This window comes from Triticum aestivum, chromosome 3D, assembly GCF_018294505.1.
Source record: "Triticum aestivum cultivar Chinese Spring chromosome 3D, IWGSC CS RefSeq v2.1, whole genome shotgun sequence".
Taxonomy (NCBI): domain Eukaryota; kingdom Viridiplantae; phylum Streptophyta; class Magnoliopsida; order Poales; family Poaceae; genus Triticum; species Triticum aestivum.
The window spans coordinates 584,751,303-584,769,259 of NC_057802.1; the positions used below are offsets into that span (position 1 = coordinate 584,751,303).

At 44.9% G+C, this 17,957-nt stretch overlaps 1 long non-coding RNA gene across 1 annotated transcript; it reads left to right on the plus strand.

The window, feature by feature from the left end:
* The first annotated feature begins 16,835 nt into the window (after positions 1 to 16,835).
* Positions 16,836 to 17,586, plus strand: LOC123075641 (uncharacterized). The gene is made up of 2 exons (XR_006436177.1): positions 16,836 to 17,097; positions 17,218 to 17,586. It is a non-coding gene; the product is annotated as an uncharacterized lncRNA (long non-coding RNA).
* Positions 17,587 to 17,957: the final 371 nt, after the last annotated feature.

Consider the following 17,957-nt stretch of genomic DNA (forward strand, 5'->3'; position numbering starts at 1 on the left):
CCCTCCCCCCCTTTATATAGGCCCCCAAGGAGGGTGCGCAGCCCTTGGAGATGGGATCTCCAAGGGGGGGGGCGGCGGCCAAGGGGGGAAGGGGTTGCCTTGCCCCCCAAGGCAAGGGGGAACTCCCCCCCCTAGGGTTCCCAACCCTAGGCGCATGGGGGGAGGCCCAAAGTGGCGCCCCAGCCCATTAGGGGCTGGTTCCCCTCCACTTTCAGCCCATGGGGCCCTCCGGGACAGGTGGCCCCACCCGGTGGACCCCCGGGACCCTTCCGGTGGTCCCGGTACAATACCGATAACCCCCGAAACTTTCCCGGTGGCCAAAACTGGACTTCCTATATATAAATCTTCACCTCCGGACCATTCCGGAACCTCTCGTGACGTCCGGGATCTCATCCGGGACTCTGAACAACTTTCGGGTTTCCGCATACATATATCTCTACAACCCTAGCGTCACCGGACCTTAAGTGTGTAGACCCTACGGGTTCGGGAGACATGCAGACATGACCGAGACGCCTCTCCGGTCAATAACCAACAGCGGGATCTGGATACCCATGTTGGCTCCCACATGTTCCACGATGATATCATCGGGTGAACCACGGTGTCGAGGATTCAATCAATCCGTATGCAATTCCCTTTGTCAATCGGTATGTTACTTGCCCGAGATTCGATCGTCGGTATCCCAATACCTTGTTCAATCTCGTTACCGGCAAGTCTCTTTACTCGTAGCGCAATGCATGATCCCGTGACCAACGCCTTGGTCACATTGAGCTCATTATGATGATGCATTACCGAGTGGGCCCAGAGATACCTCTCCGTTTACACGGAGTGACAAATCCCAGTCTCGATCCGTGCCAACCCAACAGACACTTTCGGAGATACCCGTAATGCACCTTTATAGTCACCCAGTTACGTTGTGACGTTTGGCACACCCAAAGCACTCCTACGGTATCCGGGAGTTGCACGATCTCATGGTCTAAGGAAAAGATACTTGACATTGGAAAAGCTCTAGCAAACGAAACTACACGATCTTTTATGCTATGCTTAGGTTGGGTCTTGTCCATCACATCATTCTCCTAATGATGTGATCCCGTTATCAGTGACATCCTATGTCCATAGTCAGGAAACCATGACTATCTGTTGATCAACGAGCTAGTCAACTAGAGGCTTACTAGGGACAGGTTGTGGTCTATGTATTCACACATGTATTACGATTTCCAGACAATACAATTATAGCATGAATAAAAGACTATTATCATGAACACAGAAATATAATAATAACCATTTATTATTGCCTCTAGGGCATATTTCCAACAATGGTAGTTTCTCTTCAGACTACACAACCGTGCCTCTGCCACCACTCTTTTGTGCGTCCAGGTGGTTTGTACCCGTGCCTCGAGAACGCCAATTCGAAAGCCGTACCTGTGCGACAAAAGTCGCAATTCCATGCCTGTATACGCTGCAGTTCCGTGTGTCCTGTACCTGCATTCGCTTGTCTCAGGAGACACGCTGCCTATGACTCTACGTGCCTGTGGTGCCAAATGCCTGTCCGTGAGGGGATGCGGTGGCTGTGACTCGTCATGCCTGTGCTTCTACACGCCCGTGCCTCTAGACACTTTAAAACTGTGGCTCTTTCACTTCTACCGTTGATTCGCTGCTTGTATTTGATGTATCCTCATGTGATACACGTCACGTGTCTATGTGTCTGCGGTGTCACATGGCTGCCCCTCTTGAGAGTTTGCAACCGTGCCTCTCGAACAGAGTGTTCTTACCGATGGCTCTGCCACCTCTCTTTTTTTCATCCAAAGGATTTTTATGCAGAGGATTTGTATCTGTGCCTCGAGAATGCTAATTCGAAAACCGTGCTTGTGCATCGGAGAAGCTGCAATTCCATGTCTGTACACAGAGGGTGTCTAGCCGTGGCTCGAGAACGTTAATTGCAAGGCCGTATTCGTGCCTTGCCAAACCGAAGCACGTGCCTGTAGAGGCTACGTTTCCGTGCCTTTGTTGCCTGCATTCACGTGTTTCCGGCGAGTTGCTGCCTGTATCTCTACGTGCCTGTGGAATAGACATGTATGTGCATCGTGTGCCAGCATACCCGTTCCTGATAGACACGTATGTGCGTCTTGTGCCTGCATACCCGGGCCTCACCTGAAACAAGCCTTGAATATCGAGGGACAGATGTTGTGAATCTAGCTAGATGAGGCACGGATGAGTTTTGGCCTTCGGATCTAAGGTGTACGGCTGGCTGTTTGTTTGCTTCATTGGATTCTTCCGTTGGTGGTCTTTGTTCAAAGGAGGAATTGATGACCGATGTGCCGGCTGTTCGATGTGACTATTCAGTGTGTCAGTTACCTAAAATAAAGTTAGAGGCTCCTCGATTTCTCCATGGCATCAAATTTTTGTGCACAGCCGTGACTTTATGAAGTGCATGGTTTTATGAGCTTCGGAAGCACAACCGTCTATTCGCTGTTCCTTGTTCACACGTTAATTCGCATTGTAACTCAAAGGTCCCTCGCCAAGGTTGAATACTGACCGTGTTTGTGAGGTCTTCACGTCGTATTGTAGCCACAGGACATCAGTCAGTTCCCACCCTCCTCGCCACTCCCCAACCTTGTCACAGGGTCTTAGGAATCTCCATTGGCACCTTGCTGCTCGTTGCCATGGACACCTTTTTGAACACCACCGAGTACCATCCTATAGTTGCCGATGGTAACACGAAGCTCGACGTGTGGTGCACCAACGAGCCTGGCAAGGTGGAGGAGATCATTGGCTTGTACGAGGACTGGTTGCGCGAGGAGAAGCACAAGTTTGTTGGTCTCGGCATGGAGTTCACGCGAAAGGATTGTTACGGGCGTAGAAAAGTCGCTGGCATGCAACTGGCTATGCGGAATCATGTTTTGCTCTATCACTTCTGCAGGGCCAGGACGGAGTGCCCTGCCCTGAAGGATTTCCTTGAGAATAGAGGTATAACTTTCTCTAGTGTGGGCGTCAGGATTATTAGAGATGCTCTTTTTCAAGATTTCATCAGAATTCCAGAAGGGTACCACATCGACATCCAAGAGAAGTTTATGATCAAAGGTGGTGAAGAAAGGGACTCCATGGAGGACTTAGCAGGAGCCATCATTGACGAATCTTATTCGAAGCTGAAGTCATCTTTTCTAGAACTTCTTCGTCACTACAGGGATGTTGGAAGCCACTTCCTTTTGATCACCTGAAATATGGAGCTACTGTAAGTGAAGATTTCATTTTCGTTAGTTTCTGCCTTTGTTGCTAGAACAGTACTTGTTTTTTTTGTATATTCATGTTTTCATTTGATTTTCCTTTAGGAAGGGTATGTGAGCTATGAGCTATACCGCCGGTTTCTGTCGATGAGGGACATCCTGCATCGTCGCTGTCTTCCTGATCTCAGATGGCAAGGACGTTTCTGAGGATTAGTCCAGGTGGAAGTGCTGGCAAGATGGATTGTGTGATGAATTGGTTATTTGATAGTTATTGTATGGGGTAATATTACATAGACTGCTGAATTTGTAATTGTGGTTGTTTTATTTTGAACCGGATGGAGTTGACTAGTTTGGAAATTTAAGTTTATTTTCGTTCCATTATGTTTTTCTTGATTGGGTGCCTTCAAGAATATTTTCCTCTATGATTTGTTGCTACGAGTTGGTATAAGATGAGATGTATTAAGGTGAGCACTCAGATGTGCACTTTCGTGATTCTAGGCAGCGCACAGTCGTCTGTTCAGGGAGGCATTGTTTTTGTTGTAGGCAAGGCACGCTCTGGTCTTATTAGTTTGCTAGCTTCTTCACTGACAGGTAGGGGCTTTACTTTTTATTTGTGTTTGTACTGTGTTTGGCACAGTTGTTTTTATATTGAATATATGGTTGTGGTTGTGTGTTTGAAATGTTTTTATGCAGAGCTTTAGTGTGTTTAAGATTCTTCAGATTTTCTCACTTTGCTGTCTGTTTCAATATATGTTGTCTGTTTGAGACATGTTGTCTGTTTTAGGCACGGTAATCCAGTGTGATACTTGTTGTGGGAGTATTGTGTTATCGACGGTTGCGTTTCTGTGTTTCTATTATTGTGGTGGTACTTTGATTTTGAAAGGCATGGCCGTGAAGGCATTGGATGCATTGTCGTGTTTTGTAGAGGCGTTATCCTTCCTTTGGGTATTAAATTCGGAGAGGCACTGCGTTATGTTAGTATGAGTCACAGTCATGGTTGTATGTTCTGTAATATTTCTAGTTAGTCTGCTAGTGAAGTCACGTCTGTCTAGTCAGTGGAGGCATGTGCTATGTTATGTTTATTCAGAGTTCTGTCTGTTGTTCGCAAATGCTTTCTCTTACACGTTCGCTCAGAGAGGCACGTCTACGATGTTACTCAAAGGCATGGTCGTGCCATTCTTTCGAAACGTTTGCTTTCACTTATTTGCTGAGAGAGACTCGTCGTTGAAACTTGTGAGGTCACGGACCTTTTACAGTTGAAGTCACAGTCGTTCTTCTGTTTTGGTATTTTTTTCAGTTTAGTCGTCTATCACAGAGGATGGTTCTTCTTTCGTTAACTTGAGCCACGGCCGTGCTTCCATGACTCATTTGGCTTGGAGAGGGACTGGTTTTAAGCTGTCGAGAGGGGACGGTCCGGTGTTAACTGGTGGCGCACTTGTGTGTGTCAGCTTAGTTGTCCGTGGTAAGAGAGGCACGTTCTACGTGGATAAGAGGCACGATAGTGCCTCTGTGACCCGGATTACTGGAGGTGAGTCATTTAGCTCCTTCGTCAGATGCTTACGAATTGATAGTGTTTTTCCTCTGTGTTTCAATTGTTTCTTTTATTATGTCTTATTGAAGTGAGTGGTGTTCTAGTGCAAGGAAGTGATGTGTTGAATATCATGTTTAGAACTTTTGGAAAAAATATGATTCTTATTTTTAAATGTTTGCTATTCAGGAATTTAAGACTTGACCATTTGAACGCACAGCTGTGTTTAACAGGATCTATAGCAGATATCTTGGGCGGACACAAAAATAGGCGAAACATTGTTGTGATTACATATGAGTCGATATGGCTGGCTGAAACAATGTTCGGATAGCTCTAGCTAAATTAAGGCACATTTAAGCAATAGTCATCTTCTTCCAACTCTTCTTCTTTTGCGCCGGATATTGTGCTTGTCGAGGACGATGCTCAGCGTCTCAAATACATGGCCTGTGTTGTGGTTGGATGTTGTCATTTTGTAAGTTAGTTGTTCTCTCATCGGTTTCACATGGATCTGCAAACACATAGCCGTGCAAATTAATAAAATTTATTGTAAAACTTAATGTTCAGCTGGCTTGGATGAACGTATGTTGATGTGTTGTCAATGAGAGTGAACTTACATTATTGATAAAAAATGAATTATTATTCAAATTAATGAGCGGCATCAAATGCATGGTGTAAATAGCATTGTCATCCCTGAAAATTGAGAGCATTAATGTCTATGATTAGAAGGTGAGCAGTAGGTATGGGATGTGTAGTGGAACAAAAAGATGCATGGTTTAAATGAGGTAGAGCTACAGTTAAAAGAAACTTACTCTTTGTCTGAGTTACATACCCTCTGCACAGGTTTGACATGAAAGGAGGCCATGGTGTGAGGATAGTTGTTGTAAGTAGAATGGTAAGCTCTCTTGAAGTTTTCGATGACAATGTCCGAGTGTTCCTTTATACCGTCGCAATTGATATAAGGACACAGAATTTCGAAGCGACGCATTGCAAGATTCACGATGATGAGGTAGATAAATTGTGGATCGTTTCTCACAGGTATTAAGACCTAAAACAATTAACAGGGAATAATATCATTGTAACAAGAAAAACTTGTAGAATCAAAGACGAACACTGGGCAGATAGAGTGAGTAGGGTGAACTCACGATGTTACATTTGTTGGGCAGCCTGTACCCAATAGTTTTCTCCACAATGTGTTCCTTGAGTAGTTCTGTGCTTGCTCCTAGAACTTTAAATTTATCCTGTAGAAAATTGAAGCTGTTTCATTCAGTGTGGTAGTAGTAGTAAATGTGGTTTGTTATTATTATTTATGAGAAGCAAGAACTTACAGAAGCGTCGATGTACATTATATGCTTGTGCACAAATGCTGGCGTTGCGTAGAATTGTTCTTTCATCAGCAACGCTGAGTAAGCATCGACCACGAATGAGTTGATATATCCGTATACCTTCATTGACAAACCTAAAGTTCGATGATCGGCCCAACGTCGATCGACGGAGAATATCCTCTTGCTGTCAAAAAAAAAACAAATGAATTTTAAATCGTAAGATTTTCTTTTTTAACATAAGAGGAAATGATTAGTATTCAATTTCAATAGTAGAAGAATCAAGCCGAAACACTTGAATATGATAGCTTCAGGCAGAATATATTGCATTAGTAAACGAAGGGACCAAAACTTTACTGTAACAGGAACAACGAATTCATTACCTATCATTTCGCTTGATACCTGGCGTATTGTCGACGATTCTTTCATACACTTCTTTCTCCTCGTTTGTGGAATCTCTTATTTCCAAAAGTTGGCAGCCATCTTGATGGTCATTCCCTTGGTCAGTGAATCTAGTCTGTTCTAGCTCAGAATGATATTGATGAGGCTGGAAGACATGCCACCGGAGTTCAATTGACCATTACTAATTTGCAGACGACCCTCATTATAATTGTTGTTTCTTTGGAACATTAGGCGTTGTGGTTGGTGCTGCATGCGCAGTTCTAATGTTTTGACAGTTGGATCATCGGTTGAGCTTGAAGGAATATCTATTGGAAAATGCTGGAGAGGATGGCCGGAATACTGCATGCTGTTGAATTGTTGTTGCAAGGCACTGTAACTTTGCCCATTAGACCCGCCTCTGTGTGGTTGCTGATTGTTCTGCTCTTGAGGTTGGCGTTGTTGGCACCGTGTAGTGCTGTTATTCTGAGCATCATTGTGTTGGGGGTAGTGGGCATCACGGACAGTGGTTTGTTGCTGGTACTGCTTGTGACTTTGGTTGTTCATCGCATATGGTGAGCGCTGGCTTTTGTTTGAACCGCCGTTATTCTGAGCACCATGATGTTGGTAGAAGTGGTTTTTGATACTAGGAGCTGGTTGGTTGTAGTGTTGGGACAAGGGAGTTGCTGGTAAACTTTGGGACAAGACAGTTTGAGTTAAACCTGTAGAGTATGACGTATCAAAGGCCTGTGTGAGGTGGCTACCGCCTGACATTGATCCTGATCTGCTGGGTATAGGTGGCTCTGGATAGTTAGAAAGGGAAGATCTAGCTGACGAGCTTGAATTCTTGGCCAAGTGTGAGACAGTATCAGGTTGGCATTGTTGTGATGCTACTTGGTTATGAAAGGGTTGTTTCTTTTTTTTTCAATGACTCTGTCAAGTTGTTCATAGATAGATGGGTCAGACCATATTTGATCATCATCAATGAATCCACAATTAAGGAGTCCTCTGTGGTTGTCAGCTTGTAGAGACTGGTTGTTTGCAGTTTCTGTTGAATTATGTGGAGGCTCCAATATCCTAACTCTTTTCATAGGAGGCGCTGTACTCTTGTTACCTGGATCTTCTGACAGCTTTAAGGACCTCTTGTGAGCTGCCATTTGTGGTTCCGGTTCTGGCGGTTGTGCGCTTGTGGTAATAGGGACGCTGGTTGTGGGATCAATAGGTGGTTGCTTCGTACACTGTTCATGTTTTTCTGCAATGTTATTGTCTTCTGCATTGACAGATGGTGCAGCAACCAGTGGAGCATCGCTAGTGGATGGAATTGCTTTTCCCGTGTCCAGTACTGAGCCAGAACCGCTGACAGAATCACTGGGGACTTCTACTGTAGGTGCAAGGGAGGAAGTAGCTCTTGTGCGTTCTGTTTCAGCAATGTTCTTCTCGTTACTCAAAGTTGAAACAAGATGGACCTTATCTTCCTGCAGCGAAGAAGAACGTTGTCCAGTGACATTGTTTGATTTTTGTGCAGGCTGGGATACAGTGAGGCTCTTTGTGTTGGTTGAAGAGTTGTTGTGAGCGCTATCAGAACCGCTGGACCGTGCAGTAGTTGGCGACGTTTTCCCAACGTGATAAACAGGTGCTCCAAGTGTATCTGTTGAGATTGGATCAGTCAGTAATTGTTTGTCAACCGCAGAGTGCGAGGCTGATGTTTCTATTGCAGTAGGTTTTGCTGTTTCCTCCAAGAGTTTTTCCAGTGGGCTTGTCTGAGAGTTGTGGTCTGCAGATCCTCCAGCAGAATTTTGGGTTTCAATCGGTATAGAACACTCAGATGAATTTTCACCTGTCATTATAATTGCCCCGCTCTCTAGCATCTCGGATGTTGACACGAAGGGCTCATGGACCGGCAAGCCATCAAGGCAGTTGTGCAGATGGTTATGCACTTTGTCCAGATGAATCTTGGCTTGTTCATCAATGTCCTCTTTGTTGTGGTCGATCCTGTTCACTTCCAGTAGCAACTTAATCTGGGTTGATGATTTTAGGCGTGAAGATAGACGAATTTGGGACTGCTCTTTGTCATTCGGATTCTGGGATTCTGGGTCAGGGGTATCGCAGCAACCCTTTAAATTTTCCAGGGAGTATGATGTGGCGTGAAGGACACTGGTTGTGCTACTGCTGGAGGTACTTTGACTGCTTGTCGTGCTAGAACTTGGAAGCGTAGAATATGTTGAAGGGAGTGATGAAAAAGTTTCTTTTTCATTTGAGTTGTCCTGTTGTAAGTTACAATAAACGCCCTGGTCTCTGGTCTTGGTTTCTTTTGCACTAAGATCCCTACCAAGTGAAAGGAGCTTCTCCAATTTCTGCTCGAGAACTGGTTGAAACTGCGAGAAAAGTTCTGTGTACATTTCATTGATAACTTTGGCAATTTTCATCTTGGCCTGGAATTGAATGATTTATTAACACCGAGAATGAAAAAAAGTTATTAATACCGAGAATGAAAAATATCTTGTGAACTACTGTACGTTGTGTCAATAATTGCAGAAAGGGCATGGAATAATGTGCGCAGAAGGACACATGGTGTGCTGCGGGAAGCGTGGCTAACAAAGTCCATGAATCATGGTGAACACATTCCTTGAAAGAGCACAGTCGACCTACCTTACGAAGCATGGTTGATCTACCGTCGTAGGGAAGCAGTGCTATATTTAACACAAAGGCACAGCTAACGTACTATAGGAAGCACTTCTATATTTAACACAAAGGCACAGTTAACGTACTATACGAAGCACTTGTAGTTTTAACACAAAAAGCACAGATGACGTACTATAGGGAGCACTTCTATATTTAACACAAAGGCATAGTTAACGTTCTATAGGAAGTACCTGTAGTTTTAACACAAAAGCACAGGTAACGTACTATAGGGAGCACTTCTATATTTAACGCAAAGGCACATCTAATGTATTATAGGAAGCACTTCTAGTTTTAACACAAAAGCACAGCTAACGTACTATAGGAAGCACTGTTAGTTTTAACGCAAAGGCATGGGTAACGTATTATATGAAAGCACTTCTAGTTTTAACACAAAAGCATAACTAACGTACTATAGGAAGCACTGTTAGTTTTAACGCAAAGGCACAGCTAATGTATTATAGGAAGCACTTCTAGTTTTAACACCAAAGCACAGCTAACGTACTATAGGAGGCACTTGTATATCTAACACAAATGCACAGTTAACGTACTATAGGAAGCAATTTTATATTTAACACAAAAGCATGGCTAACGTATTATAGGAAGCAGTTCTGGTTTTAACACAAAAGCACAGATAACATCGTATAGGAAGCACTTCTGGTTTTAACACAAAGGCACAGATAACGTCCTATAGGAAGCACTTTTATATTTAACACAAAAGAACAACTAACGTACTATAGGAAGCACTTCTATATTTAACACAAAAGTACGGCTAACGTCCTATAGGAAGCACTACTGGTTTTAACATAAAGGCACAGCTAAGGGACTATAGGAAGCACTTTTATATTTAACACAAAAGCACAACTAACGTACTATAGGAAGCACTTCTGGTTTTAACACAAAAGCAGAGCTAACGTCCTATAGGAAGCACTTCTGGTTTGAACACAAAAGCACAGCTTATGTACTATAGGAAACTGTCTGGATGAACACAATAGGACATGTTTCTGTTTCGTAAAAACTTAGGGAACATCATTTCAAACATAAAATCAGGTGCAGAAGCTGGAAATCACTTACGGAACAAAGTTTTTCTTGAGGCACAAATTCTTCTATGTAGCCTTCTAGTCTGGGACTCATTTGGAAAAATGGCGAATGAAAGCCAGGCAGTGGTTGGAAAGGCGTGCGCCTAATGTCTTTCAACTGCCATGTGGAAGGAAAGAATTACAGTCAAGTCAAATTAATACATGGCAGCTAAGTCATTATGTTGAGTCGAAAAGTTCGCCAAAGGAAAATGATGAAATGTTGACTCACCGTGTGTTTCCCAAAAATTCCGTCCTCTGTTGACAGGCTGTCTATGTTAGCATAATTCTTAATGGCCTCTATGTCCCACATGACAAGTCTTGCAGGAGTGTCAGGTTCCAGGTCCATAATCTTCGTATCCAGGTACTCAAAATACGTTATCTGCAAGTGGGGAAGATGTAAAAATTAATCATGTTCTTGTAGCTGCTTGTGGGTATAAATAAGTGTACAAGTTAGTGAACGAACCACTGGAATCAGGAGGCAGCCACACAAGGCGCCCGCGAATCCTTTGTCCTTGAAGGTCTGGAGTGATGTCACCAATTTCTCTGTGACAGCATTGGACCAATCATATGATGATATGTTACTTGCTGGTCCTTCTAGAGCGGCTAAATAGTCGGGGCTAACGCAATCATATGTCGTTGGGCATAGAAATACCGCTGTTGCAAACATCACGAAAACCCGTTGAAACACTTCTCCTGTCAGCTCTGGGGTTATGAGATCGGTTAACTCTCTGATGTTTGGAGCGTGCCCAGCACACCGAGTTTCAGACTTAACCTGACATCTGAAAGCTTCTAAGCATTTTCTAGGGATAATCTGCCCGCCCAGGGGAATTCCTATGATCCGGTGCACGGTGTATGAGTTGATAAGGAATCTGTATCCACTAGGTAGTATGAAACACATGGAAGGGCAATCAAAATAGCAGACAAGCCAGCGAACGAAACACCTTGGAAGCTCGCGACAGCACAAATCTAGAAGGTATCCAAAACCAATATCTCTGACAAGCTGTTTTTGTGGTTTTGTTAGCTTTTCAAAGACAGAAATGAATTTCTGGAAGCTAAGTTTTGTGCTGAACTCTTCTTCGTATTCACCCATTGCAGCAGCTATGTGGACAAAGATAAGAAATGACCTTTAGCAAATGTATTGTTGAACCACATGCTTTTCTGGCAGAAGCTTACATATAAACGCCGAGTCAGCAAAACAGAGATAAATATTTAAGCCGTGATTAAAAATGCAGCTAGAATGAGAGGCATTGATTTCCAAAGAAATTTCAACGACACACGCGAGATGCATGATAAAAAACACCTACTTCGAGGCAGCAAGCTGCTTCTTTGTCTTGTACTCCTCAACAAGCTTTTTGTGCGCTGCATGTTTTAACTCGATCCTTAGTCTCTCTGTCTCTAGTTGGTCATGAACCATGAAATCTTGGGTGACAATCTCCGTGCCATCGACAGACTGAGACTGAGTCTCCGACCGCTGTGGGGTGGAGTCCATCTCATCGAACTCTACATAAGAGGTCATGAGACGTCATCGTTACCAGGTCAGCTATGTAAGACAGTTGTTAGCAGTGCATGTGAGACCATCATCAACAGGTTGGTTAGCTAAGACGGGTTCTAACTCTGAGTTAGTAACTGCTTTGCAAAAATGGACGTTAATCCTTTGGATCTCTGCTATAGATTGCGGATCTATACAAATAGTTTGACCTGTCTCTAGTTGGTTAGCTAAGATGAGTGCTTAAGTTTTGCATGGCTGCAGATATAACTCAAGTTAGCAAAACCACGGTGCAAGCATGCAGTTGGCATGGTTAAAGTGAGGTCAGCGGAGTCCTAATTTTAAATCCATAACCCCTCTGCTGTTAAGACGGCGCAACAGTTTGAGCACGGACCAGCTGAAGATAATTGGATCCGGAACCGATATTCAAATCGCGCGCCCACCTGTTGTGTTGTGCACATGCGGTGTGTACGCAGCCCGCGGAATTGCTAGCACCGGTATTTTTTTGTTCAAACGTTGAATCGGTGGCATAATCATGGTGAGGATGCAATGGATTACCTGAACAGGAGATCCACGGCGAGTGAGATGAAGGAGACCGTTAATTTTTCAGTGACGAGCGAACTCTGCGGAGGGATCAGGATTGGCTTTCCTTTGGAGAGCTCGCCTGTCACCAGGGATGCTAGATGGAGAGAGATCTGGAACTCATCTGCGGACAACCCCACAAGTTAGTCAAATACTTGGTGGAACTATTTGAGAGCCCACATGTCAGTATGAGTTTGAAGTCCACCTACCACATTTTCTCACCTCACATGGAGATACTCCTCGTAGGACTCATATAAGGCCGACCCCACAAGTCAGTGAGAGACTTAGAGGAATTAGTAACTGAGATCCCACTTGTCAGTGTCGTCTACGGTCAAGTGAAGTCGACCTACCACATCTCGTCACGCCCATGAAACATGCCCATCTCTCATGCGTCGCAAAACTCACCCCACCTATCAGGTTATTCTTCTCCTGCACGCAAAAAAATGAAGTAGCCTCTCTCTTTCTTTCTCTCTCTCCCTCTCTCTTTCTCTTCTCTCTCTCTCCGAGATTCAAAATCATTGAAGGGGTTCGCTGACAAACTGCAGGGAAGCAGATCCCCCCACAATTTAGAAAGGTGTGACTTCCGAACAATCAGCGCATAAGATTCGGCAATCAAAGGTTAGTAAAAAAATTATCAACGCACCTTTTGCGTGGCGATTCCTGATACACGAGATTCAATTCGTTGATGAATTTGTTGTGGTCGGGATTCATAGAATAAAACTGTTTAGTTTTACACTATAGCTTTGATTTGAGTTTGTTTTTTGTTTTGTATCCTCTCGTCCTTGTAATACGAGGTTGTTACTTTTGTTAGGTTTCATGGTTATCTTTGTGTTAAGTGTTGCACAAGCAAATTAGCATCGATGGATCTCACTTTGGTTGAGGTTGTAGTCTAATTAAAAATTAATATGTGTATATATTTATATATGTTAATTATATAGAACTAAAAATATATCTCTGTTGATATCGACTTCGAAAAGTTTCAACACTGATACTGCAGGTTTATAACCTTTATATTTATTACGTCTCTTTTTCGGGGCAGATGTTCACGAGTGCGTCATCTGGTCAGGACAACAGGGACGGTCGGTCTTTGAACGACATCGGCAAGGATTATGGGAGGCAGGTAATAGTAAGGCAGTTGAAAATTAGTATTTGGTCTTTTATTTCTGGGACGTTTGCTGTCAAGGTGTCACCACTGAGAACACCAAATAGTAGATCATTAACAACAACAAAAATGATTTATATATCCTGGATGAATGCTGTAATATCTGTTTATCCTATGCATCTACTCTGAAGTTGAGTATCGAGAGCTGGAAGAAAAAAATACTACAAAACAAGAAGAAGATCAAGGATGCAGATGTTGTCAAACACGCACATGCCATGCAGGCTCGAATAATTGGAGTCCAGAGTGAGATACAAGTTCTTGGCAAACGCCCCAACCAGGAGCATGGTGTGCAACAGACACCTGCCAAGAGGAGCATTCTAAGCAGCAGAGACTCCACTAAGCAGATTGTGCTAGTAACGAGGAAAACTTCAAACGCTGGTTTTAACGTACATGGAAGTTTTAGTCGCATGTGCCTCTAATTATTTTTTGGTCTGGAGACACAGATGCCCACAAAGGCGTAGAGCGGGCGTTGTGACAGCCCAGCGTTTGTAGGTGGTCATAATGAAGAGGTGCAGGGTAACAGAATTTCCTGTGATGCAAGTAGAAGGATCATTGGCAACAAAAGCATTGGTGTTCAAGGATTCGGTACGGTTTGCACAAGCAAGAAGAGCCCAATGACAAAATCAAACATAGGAGCAATAAGCTCTACCATACAGCAGCATCAGAAAGCAATACAGGTGACAGCATATACGAACTTGCAACAACACATAAAGCAAATGTATATTTTTTGTGAGCAGTTTTTTCTTTGTTTTCGTCTGGTATATTTAGATTGCCATAACTTCCACACGCAGGTGTACGAGGAAGGAAGCAAGTATCGCGGTAGTCCACGAATCGATGAAAACAAAAGGTAAGGTCCTTTGAAAGGATCACCTGTGGCGTTCAACATGAGGGGTCCTTCCAAAGGATCTCCGATGGCATTCAAAATCGTCAGCAAAATCACCAATGCACAGAGGTTGTCGCCAAGATTTGCTGGACAAGAGAGGCATGGGAAAACAAAGGTGACGTCGGAACTATGTTTTTTCAATTCAACACACAAACAGTTTTATGGGACAATAGGGTAAAGTGGAAAACAGGAGGACGGCTGTCCTTCTCGTACGGCTGTATGTGCAGTTGTTCTTTTATATAGGATGTTGTTGTGCCTCTCCGGTTGTATGGTGTAAACAGAAGCACATCTGTGCCTCTTTGTGCAGATGTGTGTGTAGCATGGTCACCTAATTCTGTTTCTTGCCATGTGTTCAGGATTTGGCGGAGGGGATAACAGATGAGAGAAAGAAATATCATAGTTCTCCATCCATTTCGAAGGAAACACAACATTCACAGCAGCATGTAGCGTACAGCGCCAGCACGGATTGCATGGTAGAAGCAGCACAGTCCCTTGGTTGCACGAGTGCCGGAGAAACAGGGAGCAGCATTGCACAATGCAACATTGGAGAGGCAGACTCATTTATGGATTTGGCCGTGCCATGCAGAAACGACGCTGCTGCGTGTGACAAACAATAGAGCAGCAGCAGCTCCACTGTAAGTGGACCTGTGGCTGGCGATGAGACTGATGTCGTCAGAAGTGAATGCGATCAGACGAACGAAGACACGGTAGACAGAATCATCATGGCGTCGCCGACGATTGTAGAGAGAGAAATGGACGACATGTTTAAAGAAGGCATATACCCAACGATTCAGGAGGTCACCGAAGCGCTCGAACCAGAGGGTGGTTGGTATTCGGATCATTGGATGAGTGCTTTTTGTTTTTCTGCAGATATGCTAGAAAGGTTGGCTTTGCTGCCAAGCGATCAACGAGCAGAAGATCGACATATGATCAGCAGCTTGACAAGCAGGTGTTTCAGTGCAACAAGGAAGGGCAGAATAAAACAACTGAGAGACATGTTAAGGAGAGAAGGAGCAACTGCTTGATCCGGACAAGCTGCCCAGTCCAAATAACAGCCAAGAGGGATACATATAGGAGGAAATGGTACCTGAAGAACGTTCGTCTAGAGCACAACCACCAGCTTGACCCATCTGATTGGATGCCGAAGTTCATGAGATGCTATAAGAAGATGACACCTCAGGAGAAATTCTTTATACAAGTGCTGCAGAAGGCGAGGTTAGAATCAAGGAAGGTTATGCAGATTTTTACTGCCATGGGGAAACCGAAGCGAGAAATTATGTTCGACACGATTGACATAAGCAACATTGCATGTCGGGACAGGGCTGCAGAGCGCGGCACTGATATCGCAGACACCATGAAAATGTTTGCTGATATGCAGAGGCGGAGGCCGGGATTCCACCATGTGGAAGAGACAGAGAACAATGTAGTGCGCAACCTGTTCTGGATAGATTCCTTGTTTAAGATGAATTATGATCTATATGGAGATTTCGTGTCTTTTGACACCATATTCTCTACGAATATATATGGCTTGCCATTTGCACCAATTATAGGTGTCGACAACCACGGGTCGACCGTCCTGTTTGGAGTAGGCCTTTTGAAGGATGAGAAAATAGGGTCATTCAAGTGGCTCCTAAGCATGTTTGTCGAGGCAATGGGTGTTAAAGAGCCGAAATACATAATAACAAACCAGGACCAGGCGATGAAGACTGCAATAAAGGAAGCTCTTCCGAGGACGAAGCACGGGTTCTGCTGGTGGCATATTAGGAAGAACCTGAAGGAAAATAACGCAGCAGTGTTTGCGCAGCACCCAGGGATGTCTGATGATATATTTCGAATCATCAAAAACTCACTAGATCAAGACGAGTTTGAGCGTGCCTGGAAAGCAGCAATTTCGCACAAGGCGGAAGGCAACAAACACCTGAACACGCTATGGGAACTCTGAAATTTTTGGGTGTCGGCCTACTTCGAGGACTGTTTCTATCCTTTCTCGTCAACAACCACTCGCAGTGAGAGCACGAATTCGATGTGGAAGAATTACGTCGACCACAAGGACACTATAAAAAGGTTTGTTAATGCGTATCACTACAGGAAACAGCTAATTTGCCGTCAGGGGTAGTCTTTGCCGTCAGCTTTTCGTCGGGCAGACGGCTAAGAAAAGGTTTGCCGTCATCTGCAGACGGCAAAGAAAAACTGATGGCAAAATAGCCTTTGCCGTCTACCCAAAAAAACACAGACGACAGAGAGCTAATTTTTCCGTCTGTAAAAGAAAATACAGACGGCAAAGATTTTTGCCGTCTGCATTTTATATTACAGACGGCAAAGAAGATACTTTGCCGTCTGTAATATAAATGCAGATGGCAAAATACACTCTTTGCGGTCTGTATAAAAAACGCAGACGGCAAATAAAGAAGCACACCACGCGGATCGATCCCACGGATCGATGACGTGGCGGCCCGTCGAAACCCACGCAGCCCCACCCACCCGTCGTGACGCACGCACTACCACGCCTACAGCACCACCCACCCACTAACCACACCCCACCCGTCCACGCACACAACACACCACACAACACACCCACGCATCGATCCATGGCCGGCGCTGGCAACTGGCGAGCGGAGAGGCGGCGGCCGGCCCCTACCCCCGTCGCCATGGCGTGGCCAACGCGTCGCCCGTCCCCTCCGCTGTGCCGACCCGGTGCGGCGTCGCCCCGGCGCGGCCGGCCCGTCGCCTCCGCTGCGCCGGCCTGTCGCGGCCTCCTATCACCACCTCCCCGTCGAAGCGTCCGTCCACGCCCATTGCCCGCCGACCCCGCACTCCCACCGGACGGCCCGAGCTCTTCTCCCTTTCCTCGTTTCTTTCCCTCTGATCTGAAGTTCTTTCTATCCCTCCACCATCTGCAGGAGCTGGCCATGGAGGTCGTTGACCCTACCACCGATCGAGTTCCTGCCGTCGCGCGCGCGACCCTGTGGATCCGGTCGACATCGAGCAGCCACCGCCAGATCTGATGCGCGTGACCCCGCCGGACCTCCCTGCCTCGCCCCTCCGTGCGCGCCACCGGCCCTGCCTCGCCCAGCCACGTCGCCGGCCCTGCCTTGCCGAGGAGAAGACGAAGATTCAATTTCTTTTTTACAAATTTATGTAAGGTTCTTGCAAGAAACCAGGACTAATTTATTCTTTCTTTTTATGTGGGGGTCTTTTATGTAAAGTGTAACCACCACATATATGAAATATATATATATATATATAAGCACTTAAGTGGTTCTGGGTCATACGTTTCCTTGACCGCATGCTTTTCCTTCACCGAGTACCCCTTAGCGTGTCCACCTATGCATTGTTGTTTTTATATTTAAACAAAACAAAATCTCTTTGCCGTCTGTGGGTTCGAGGATGATGGCAAAGATGGAGTCAACTGACGGTAAAGACGAAATCGCCTGACAGCAAAAGATGCAAACTTTGCCGTCTGTTATTTTTGTGGCAGACGGCAAATGGATAGTTGGCTGACGGCAAAGTCTTTGCTGTCTTCCCGATGAAAAGCTGACGGCAAAGTATTGTTTGCCGACTTATCTTTGCCGTCTGCTTTCTGACGGCAAAATCTTTGCCGTCTGGATTTAGGTCTTTGCCGTCTGCGATCCACAGACGG